Here is an 11,899-nt window from a genome sequence, read left to right on the forward strand (position 1 = left end):
CGAGGATGGTTCAAAAGAATACACAGAAGTATAGGAGACTGCTTAGTATCAGAGTAGGCTTGTTATCAATAACTCATAGTCCTCTAAAAGTAAAGAATTAATAGATGTCACCTGGAACGTTAGTAACTGTTTAAAACATCTAATAATATACAAAAACTTGTAAATTTTTCGAGGATGGTTCAAAAGAATACACAGAAGTATAGGAGACTGCTTAGTATCAATGTAGGCTTGTTATTAATAACTCATAGTCCTCTAAAATTAAAAAATTAATAGATGTCACCTGGAACGTTAGTAACTGTTTAAAACATCTAATAATATACAAAAACTGGCAAATTTTTCGAGGATGGTTCAAAAGAATACACAGAAGTGTAGGAGACTGCTTAGTATCAGAGTAGGCTTGTTATCAATAACTCATAGGCCTCTAAAAGTAAAGAATTAATAAATGTCACCTGGAACACTAGAAACTGTTTAAAACATCTAATTATATACAAAAAATGGTAAATTTAAGATGATGGTTCAAAAGAATAAATAGAAGTATAGGTTACTGGTTAACTTCATAGTAGGCTTGTTATCAATAACTCATTGTCCTCTAAAATTAAAGAATTAATAGATGTCACCTGGAACGCTAGAAACTGTTTAAAACATCTAATAATATACAAAAAATGGTAAATTTAAGAGGATGGTTCGAAAGAATACATAGAAGTATAGGTTACTGGTTAGTTTCATAGTAGGCTTGTTATCAATAACTCATTGTCCTCTAAAATTAAAGAATTAATAGATGTCACCTGGAACGCTAGAAACTGTTTAAAACATCTAATTATATACAAAAACTGATAAATTTAAGAGGATGGTTCAAAAGAATATACATAAGTATAGGTGACTGCTTAGTTTAATAGTAGGCTTGTTATCCATAACTCATAGTCCTCTAAAGTTAAAGAATTAGTAGATGTCATCTGGAACACTAGAAACTGTTTAAAACATCTAATAATATACAAAAACTGGTAAATTTAAGAGGATGGTCCAAAAGAATACACATAACTATAGGTGACTGCTTAGTTTAATAGTAGGCTTGTTATCAATAACTCATAGTCCTCTAAAAGTAAAGAACTAATAGATGTCACCTGGAACGCTAGAAACTGTTTAAAACATCTAATAATATACAAAAAATGGTAAATTTAAGAGGATGGTTCAAAAGAATACATAGAAGTATAGGTTACTGGTTAATTTCATAGTAGGCTTGTTATCAATAACTCATTGTCCTCTAAAATTAAATAATTAATAGATGTCACATGGAACGCTAGAAACTGTTTAAAACATCTAATAATATACTAAAACTGGTAAATTTAAGAGGATGGTTCAAAAGAATATTCAGAAGTTTAGGTGACTGCTTAGTTTCATAGTAGGCTTGTTATCAATAACTCATTGTCCCCTAAAGTTAAAGAATTAATAGATGTCACCTGGAACACTAGAAACTGTTTAAAACATCTAATAATATACTAAAACTGGTAAATTTAAGAGGATGGTTAAAAAGATTACACAGACGTTTAGGTTACTGGTTAGTTTCATAGTAGGCTTGTTATCAATAACTCATTGTCCTCTAAAATTAAAGAATTAATAGATGTCACCTGGAACGCTTGAAACTGTTTAAAACATTTAATAATATAAAAAAACTGGTAAATTTAAAAGGATGGTTCAAAAGAATACACATAAGTATAGGTGACTGCTTAGTTCAATAATAGGTTTGTTATCCATAACTCATAGTCCTCTAAAATTAAAGAATTAGTAGATGTCACCTGGAACACTAGAAACTGTTTAAAACATCTAATAATATACAAAAACTGGTAAATTTAAAAGGATGGTTCAAAAGAATACACATAAGTATAGGTGACTGCTTAGTTTAATAGTAGGCTTGTTATCAATAACTCATAATCCTCTAAAATTAAAGAATTAGTAGATGTCACCGGGAACACCAATAAGTGTTTAAAACATCTAATAATATACAAAAACTAGTAAATTTACGAGGATGGTTCAAAAGAATACACAGAAGTATAGGTGACTGCTTAGTTTCATACTATGCTTGCTATCAATAACTCATAGTCCTCTAAAATTAAAGAATTAGTAGATGTCACCTGGAATGCTAGAAACTGTTTAAAACATCTAATAATATACGAAAAAATGGTAAATTTAAGAGGATGGTTCAAAAGAATACATAGAAGTATAGGTTACTGGTTAATTTCATAGTAGGCTTGTTATCAATAACTCATTGTCCTCTAAAATTAAATAATTAATAGATGTCACCTGGAACGTTAGAAACTGTTTAAAACATATAATAATATACAAAAACTGGTAAATTTAAGAGGATGGTACAAAAGAATACACTGAAGTATAGGTGACTGCTTACTTTCATAGTACGCTTGTTATCGATAACTCATAGTCCTCTAAAATTAAAGAATTAATAGATGTCACCTGGAACACTAGAAACTGTTTAAAACATCTAATAATATAATAAACCGGTAAATTTAAGAGGATGGTTCAAAAGAATACACAGAAGTATAGGAGACTGCTTAGTTTCAGAGTAGGCTTGTTATCAATAACTCATAGTCCTCTAAAAGTAAAGAATTAATATATGTCACCTGGAACGCTAGAAACTGTTTAATACATCTATTAATATACAAAAACTGGTAAATTTACGAGGATGGTTCAGAAGAATACACAGAAGTATATGTGACTGCTTAGTTTCATAGTAGGCTAGTTATCAATAACTCAGAGTCCTCTAAAATTAAAGAATTAATAGATATCACCTGGAACGCTAGTAACTGTTTAAAACATCTAATAATATATAAAAACTGGTAAATTTACGATGATGGTTCAAAAGAATACAAAGAAGTATATGTGACTGCTTAGTTTCATAGTAGGCTTGTTATTAATAACTCGTAGAACTCTAATGTTAAAGAATTAATAGATGTCACCTGGAACGCTAGAAACTGTTTAAAACATCTAATAATATACTAAAACTGGTAAATTTAAGAGGATGGTTCAAAAGAATACACAGAAGTTTAGGTGACTGCTTAGTTTCATAGTAGGCTTGTTATCAATAACTCATAGTCCTCTAAAATTAAAGAATTAATAGATGTCACCTGGAACGCTAGAAACTGTTTAAAGCATCCAATAATATACAAAAAATGGTAAATTTAAGAGGATGGTTCGAAAGAATACATAGAAGTATAGGTTACTGGTTAGTTTCATAGTAGGCTTGTTATCAATAACTCATTGTCCTCTAAACTTAAAGAATTAATAGATGTCACCTGGAACGCTAGAAACTGTTTAAAACATCTAATTATATACAAAAACTGATAAATTTAAGAGGATGGTTCAAAAGAATACACATAAGTATAGGTGACTGCTTAGTTTAATAGTAGGCTTGTTATCCATAACTCATAGTCCTCTAAAGTTAAAGAATTAGTAGATGTCATCTGGAACACTAGAAACTGTTTAAAACATCTAATAATATACAAAAACTGGTAAATTTAAGAGGATGGTTCAAAAGAATACACATATCTATAGGTGACTGCTTAGTTTAATAGTAGGCTTGTTATCAATAACTCATAGTCCTCTAAAATTTAAAAATTAATAGATGTCACCTGGAACGTTAGTAACTGTTTAAAACATCTAATAATATACAAAAACTGGTTAATTTTTCGAGGAGAGTTCAAAAGAATACATAGAAGTATAGGAGACTGCTTAGTATTAGAGTAGGCTTGTTATCAATAACTCATAGTCCTATAAAAGTAAAGAATTAATAGATGTCACCTGGAACGCTAGAAACTGTTTAAAACATCTAAAAGTATACAAAAAATGGTAAATTTAAGAGGATGGTTCAAAAGAATACATAGAAGTATAGGTTACTGGTTAATTTCATAGTAGGCTTGTTATCAATAACTCATTGTCCTCTAAAATTAAAGAATTAATATATGTCACATGGAACGCTAGAAATTGTTTAAAACATCTAATAATATACTAAAACTGGTAAATTTAAGAGGATGGTTCAAAAGAATACTCAGAAGTTTAGGTGACTGCTTAGTTTCATAGTAGGCTTGCTATCAATAACTCATAGTCCTCTAAAATTAATAAATTAATAGATGTCACATGGAACGCTCGAAACTGTTTAAAACATCTAATAATATACTAAAACTGGTAAATTTTAGAGGATGGTTCAAAATAATACTCAGAAGTTTAGGTGACTGCTTAGTTTCATAGTAGGCTTGCTATCAATAACTCATAGTCCTCTAAAAGTAAAGAATTAATAGATGTCACCTGGAACGCTAGAAACTGTTTAAAACATCTAATAGTATACAAAAAATGGTAAATTTAAGAGGATGGTTCAAAAGAATACATAGAAGTATAGGTTACTGGTTAATTTCATAGTAGGCTTGTTATCAATAACTCATTGTCCTCTAAAATTAAAGAATTAATATATGTCACATGGAACGCTAGAAATTGTTTAAAACATCTAATAATATACTAAAACTGGTAAATTTAAGAGGATGGTTCAAAAGAATACTCAGAAGTTTAGGTGACTGCTTAGTTTCATAGTAGGCTTGCTATCAATAACTCATAGTCCTCTAAAATTAAAAAATTAATAGATGTCACCTGGAACGTTAGTAACTGTTTAAAACATCTAATAATATACAAAAACTGGTAAATTTTTCGAGGATGGTTCAAAAGAATACACAGAAGTATAGGAGACTGCTTAGTATCAGAGTAGGCTTGTTATCAATAACTCATAGTCCTCTAAAAGTAAAGAATTAATAGATGTCACCTGGAACGTTAGTAACTGTTTAAAACATCTAATAATATACAAAAACTTGTAAATTTTTCGAGGATGGTTCAAAAGAATACACAGAAGTATAGGAGACTGCTTAGTATCAATGTAGGCTTGTTATTAATAACTCATAGTCCTCTAAAATTAAAAAATTAATAGATGTCACCTGGAACGTTAGTAACTGTTTAAAACATCTAATAATATACAAAAACTGGCAAATTTTTCGAGGATGGTTCAAAAGAATACACAGAAGTGTAGGAGACTGCTTAGTATCAGAGTAGGCTTGTTATCAATAACTCATAGGCCTCTAAAAGTAAAGAATTAATAAATGTCACCTGGAACACTAGAAACTGTTTAAAACATCTAATTATATACAAAAAATGGTAAATTTAAGATGATGGTTCAAAAGAATAAATAGAAGTATAGGTTACTGGTTAACTTCATAGTAGGCTTGTTATCAATAACTCATTGTCCTCTAAAATTAAAGAATTAATAGATGTCACCTGGAACGCTAGAAACTGTTTAAAACATCTAATAATATACAAAAAATGGTAAATTTAAGAGGATGGTTCGAAAGAATACATAGAAGTATAGGTTACTGGTTAGTTTCATAGTAGGCTTGTTATCAATAACTCATTGTCCTCTAAAATTAAAGAATTAATAGATGTCACCTGGAACGCTAGAAACTGTTTAAAACATCTAATTATATACAAAAACTGATAAATTTAAGAGGATGGTTCAAAAGAATATACATAAGTATAGGTGACTGCTTAGTTTAATAGTAGGCTTGTTATCCATAACTCATAGTCCTCTAAAGTTAAAGAATTAGTAGATGTCATCTGGAACACTAGAAACTGTTTAAAACATCTAATAATATACAAAAACTGGTAAATTTAAGAGGATGGTCCAAAAGAATACACATAACTATAGGTGACTGCTTAGTTTAATAGTAGGCTTGTTATCAATAACTCATAGTCCTCTAAAAGTAAAGAACTAATAGATGTCACCTGGAACGCTAGAAACTGTTTAAAACATCTAATAATATACAAAAAATGGTAAATTTAAGAGGATGGTTCAAAAGAATACATAGAAGTATAGGTTACTGGTTAATTTCATAGTAGGCTTGTTATCAATAACTCATTGTCCTCTAAAATTAAATAATTAATAGATGTCACATGGAACGCTAGAAACTGTTTAAAACATCTAATAATATACTAAAACTGGTAAATTTAAGAGGATGGTTCAAAAGAATATTCAGAAGTTTAGGTGACTGCTTAGTTTCATAGTAGGCTTGTTATCAATAACTCATTGTCCCCTAAAGTTAAAGAATTAATAGATGTCACCTGGAACACTAGAAACTGTTTAAAACATCTAATAATATACTAAAACTGGTAAATTTAAGAGGATGGTTAAAAAGATTACACAGACGTTTAGGTTACTGGTTAGTTTCATAGTAGGCTTGTTATCAATAACTCATTGTCCTCTAAAATTAAAGAATTAATAGATGTCACCTGGAACGCTTGAAACTGTTTAAAACATTTAATAATATAAAAAAACTGGTAAATTTAAAAGGATGGTTCAAAAGAATACACATAAGTATAGGTGACTGCTTAGTTCAATAATAGGTTTGTTATCCATAACTCATAGTCCTCTAAAATTAAAGAATTAGTAGATGTCACCTGGAACACTAGAAACTGTTTAAAACATCTAATAATATACAAAAACTGGTAAATTTAAAAGGATGGTTCAAAAGAATACACATAAGTATAGGTGACTGCTTAGTTTAATAGTAGGCTTGTTATCAATAACTCATAATCCTCTAAAATTAAAGAATTAGTAGATGTCACCGGGAACACCAATAAGTGTTTAAAACATCTAATAATATACAAAAACTAGTAAATTTACGAGGATGGTTCAAAAGAATACACAGAAGTATAGGTGACTGCTTAGTTTCATACTATGCTTGCTATCAATAACTCATAGTCCTCTAAAATTAAAGAATTAGTAGATGTCACCTGGAATGCTAGAAACTGTTTAAAACATCTAATAATATACGAAAAAATGGTAAATTTAAGAGGATGGTTCAAAAGAATACATAGAAGTATAGGTTACTGGTTAATTTCATAGTAGGCTTGTTATCAATAACTCATTGTCCTCTAAAATTAAATAATTAATAGATGTCACCTGGAACGTTAGAAACTGTTTAAAACATATAATAATATACAAAAACTGGTAAATTTAAGAGGATGGTACAAAAGAATACACTGAAGTATAGGTGACTGCTTACTTTCATAGTACGCTTGTTATCGATAACTCATAGTCCTCTAAAATTAAAGAATTAATAGATGTCACCTGGAACACTAGAAACTGTTTAAAACATCTAATAATATAATAAACCGGTAAATTTAAGAGGATGGTTCAAAAGAATACACAGAAGTATAGGAGACTGCTTAGTTTCAGAGTAGGCTTGTTATCAATAACTCATAGTCCTCTAAAAGTAAAGAATTAATATATGTCACCTGGAACGCTAGAAACTGTTTAATACATCTATTAATATACAAAAACTGGTAAATTTACGAGGATGGTTCAGAAGAATACACAGAAGTATATGTGACTGCTTAGTTTCATAGTAGGCTAGTTATCAATAACTCAGAGTCCTCTAAAATTAAAGAATTAATAGATATCACCTGGAACGCTAGTAACTGTTTAAAACATCTAATAATATATAAAAACTGGTAAATTTACGATGATGGTTCAAAAGAATACAAAGAAGTATATGTGACTGCTTAGTTTCATAGTAGGCTTGTTATTAATAACTCGTAGAACTCTAATGTTAAAGAATTAATAGATGTCACCTGGAACGCTAGAAACTGTTTAAAACATCTAATAATATACTAAAACTGGTAAATTTAAGAGGATGGTTCAAAAGAATACACAGAAGTTTAGGTGACTGCTTAGTTTCATAGTAGGCTTGTTATCAATAACTCATAGTCCTCTAAAATTAAAGAATTAATAGATGTCACCTGGAACGCTAGAAACTGTTTAAAGCATCCAATAATATACAAAAAATGGTAAATTTAAGAGGATGGTTCGAAAGAATACATAGAAGTATAGGTTACTGGTTAGTTTCATAGTAGGCTTGTTATCAATAACTCATTGTCCTCTAAACTTAAAGAATTAATAGATGTCACCTGGAACGCTAGAAACTGTTTAAAACATCTAATTATATACAAAAACTGATAAATTTAAGAGGATGGTTCAAAAGAATACACATAAGTATAGGTGACTGCTTAGTTTAATAGTAGGCTTGTTATCCATAACTCATAGTCCTCTAAAGTTAAAGAATTAGTAGATGTCATCTGGAACACTAGAAACTGTTTAAAACATCTAATAATATACAAAAACTGGTAAATTTAAGAGGATGGTTCAAAAGAATACACATATCTATAGGTGACTGCTTAGTTTAATAGTAGGCTTGTTATCAATAACTCATAGTCCTCTAAAATTTAAAAATTAATAGATGTCACCTGGAACGTTAGTAACTGTTTAAAACATCTAATAATATACAAAAACTGGTTAATTTTTCGAGGAGAGTTCAAAAGAATACATAGAAGTATAGGAGACTGCTTAGTATTAGAGTAGGCTTGTTATCAATAACTCATAGTCCTATAAAAGTAAAGAATTAATAGATGTCACCTGGAACGCTAGAAACTGTTTAAAACATCTAAAAGTATACAAAAAATGGTAAATTTAAGAGGATGGTTCAAAAGAATACATAGAAGTATAGGTTACTGGTTAATTTCATAGTAGGCTTGTTATCAATAACTCATTGTCCTCTAAAATTAAAGAATTAATATATGTCACATGGAACGCTAGAAATTGTTTAAAACATCTAATAATATACTAAAACTGGTAAATTTAAGAGGATGGTTCAAAAGAATACTCAGAAGTTTAGGTGACTGCTTAGTTTCATAGTAGGCTTGCTATCAATAACTCATAGTCCTCTAAAATTAATAAATTAATAGATGTCACATGGAACGCTCGAAACTGTTTAAAACATCTAATAATATACTAAAACTGGTAAATTTTAGAGGATGGTTCAAAATAATACTCAGAAGTTTAGGTGACTGCTTAGTTTCATAGTAGGCTTGCTATCAATAACTCATAGTCCTCTAAAAGTAAAGAATTAATAGATGTCACCTGGAACGCTAGAAACTGTTTAAAACATCTAATAGTATACAAAAAATGGTAAATTTAAGAGGATGGTTCAAAAGAATACATAGAAGTATAGGTTACTGGTTAATTTCATAGTAGGCTTGTTATCAATAACTCATTGTCCTCTAAAATTAAAGAATTAATATATGTCACATGGAACGCTAGAAATTGTTTAAAACATCTAATAATATACTAAAACTGGTAAATTTAAGAGGATGGTTCAAAAGAATACTCAGAAGTTTAGGTGACTGCTTAGTTTAATAGTAGGCTTGTTATCAATAACTCATAGTCCTATAAAATTAAGAAATTAATAGATGTCACCTGGAACGTTAGTAACTGTTTAAAACCTCTAATAATATACAAAAACTGGTAAATTTACGATGATGGTTCAAAAGAATACAAAGAAGTATATGTGACTGCTTAGTTTCATAGTAGGCTTGTTATTAATAACTCATAGAACTCTAAAATTAAATAATTAATAGATGTCACCTGGAACGCTAGAAACTGTTTAAAACATCTAATAATATACTAAAACTGGTAAATTTAAGAGGATGGTTCAAAAGAATACACAGAAGTATAGGAGACTATTTAGTTTCAGAGTAGGCTTGTTATCAATAACTCATAGTCCTCTAAAATGAAAGAATTAATAGATGTCACCTGGAACGCTAGTAACTGTTTAAAACATCTAATAATATACAAAAACTGGTAAATTTACGAGGATGGTTCAAAAGAATACAAAGAAGTATATGTGACTGCTTAGTTTCATAGTAGGCTTGTTATTAATAACTCGTAAAACTCTAATATTAAAGAATAAATAGATGTCACCTGGAACGCTAGAAACTGTTTAAAACATCTAATAATATACTAAACTGGTACATTTAAGAGGATGGTTCAAAAGAATACACAGAAGTATAGGAGACTGCTTAGTTTCAGAGTAGGCTTGTTATCAATAACTCATAGTCCTCTTAAATTAAAAAATTAATAGATGTCACCTGGAACGTTAGTAACTGTTTAAAACATCAAATAATATACAAAAACTGATAAATTTTTCGAGGATGGTTCAAAAGAATACACAGAAGTATAGGAGACTGGTTAGTATCAGAGTAGGGTTGTTATCAATAACTCATAGTCCTCTAATAGTAAAGAATTAATAGATGTCACCTCGAACGCTAGAAACTCTTTAAAACATCTAATAATATACAAAAACTGTTAAATTGACGATGATGGTTCAAAAGAATACAAAGAAGTATATGTCACTGCTTAGTTTCATAGTAGGCTTGTTATTAATAACTCATAGAACTCTAAAATTAAATAATTAATAGATGTCACCTGGAACGCTAGAAACTGTTTAAAACATCTAATAATATACAAAAAATGGTAAATTTAAGAGGATGGTTCGAAAGAATACATAGAAGTATAGGTGACTGCTTAGTTTAATAGTAGGCTAGTTATCAATAACTCATAGTCCTCTAAAATTAAAAAATTAATAGATGTCACCTGGAACGTTAGTAACTGTTTAAAACATCTAATAATATACAAAAACTTGTAAATTTAAGAGCATGGTTCAAAAGAATACACATAACTATAGGTGACTGCTTAGTTTAATAGTAGGCTAGTTATCAATAACTCATAGTCCTCTAAAATTAAAAAATTAATAGATGTCACCTGGAACGTTAGTAACTGTTTAAAACATCTAATAATATACAAAAACTTGTAAATTTTTCGAGGATGGTTCAAAAGAATACACAGAAGTATAGGAGACTGCTTAGTATCAAAGTAGGCTTGTTATTAATAACTCATAGTCCTCTAAAATTAAAAAATTAATAGATGTCACCTGGAACGTTAGTAACTGTTTAAAACATCTAATAATATACAAAAACTGGTAAATTTTTCGAGGATGGTTCAAAAGAATACACAGAAGTATAGGAGACTACTTAGTATCACAGTAGGCTTGTTATCAATAACTCATAGTCCTCTAAAAGTAAAGAATTAATAGATGTCACCTGGAACACTAGAAACTATTTAAAACATCTAATAATATACAAAAAATGGTAAATTTAAGAGGATGGTTCAAAAGAATACATAGAAGTATAGGTTACTGGTTAATTTCATAGTAGGCTTGTTATCAATAACTCATTGTCCTCTAAAATTAAATAATTAATAGATGTCACCTGGAACGCTCGAAACTGTTTAAAACATCAAATAATATACTAAAACTGGTAAATTTAAGAGGATGGTTCAAAAGAATACTCAGAAGTTCAGGTGACAGCTTAGTTTCATAGTAGGCTTGTTATCAATAGTCCTCTAAAATTAAAAAATTAATAGATGTCACCTGGAACGTTAGTAACTGTTTAAAACATGTAATAATATACAAAAACTGGTAAATTTACGATGATGGTTCAAAAGAATACAAAGAAGTATAGGAGACTGCTTAGTATCAGAGTAGGCTTGTTATCAATAACTCATAGTCCTCTAAAATTAAATAATTAATAGATGTCACCTGGAACGCTAGAAACTGTTTAAAACATCTAATAATATACAAAAAATGGTAAATTTAATAGGATGGTTTGAAAGAATACATAGAAGTATAGGTTACTGGTTAGTTTCATAGTAGGCTTGTTATCAATAACTCATTGTCCTCTAAAATTAAAGAATTAATATATGTCACCTGCAACGCTAGAAACTGTTTAAAACATCTAATTATATACAAAAACTGATGAATTTAAGAGGATGGTTCAAAAGAATACACATAAGTATAGGTGACTGCTTAGTTTAATAGTAGGCTTGTTATCCATAACTCATAGTCCTCTAAAGTTAAAGAATTAGTAGATGTCATCTGGAACACTAGAAACTGTTTAAAAC

This window comes from Papaver somniferum, unplaced genomic scaffold, assembly GCF_003573695.1.
Source record: "Papaver somniferum cultivar HN1 unplaced genomic scaffold, ASM357369v1 unplaced-scaffold_123, whole genome shotgun sequence".
Classification (NCBI taxonomy): Eukaryota; Viridiplantae; Streptophyta; class Magnoliopsida; order Ranunculales; family Papaveraceae; genus Papaver; species Papaver somniferum.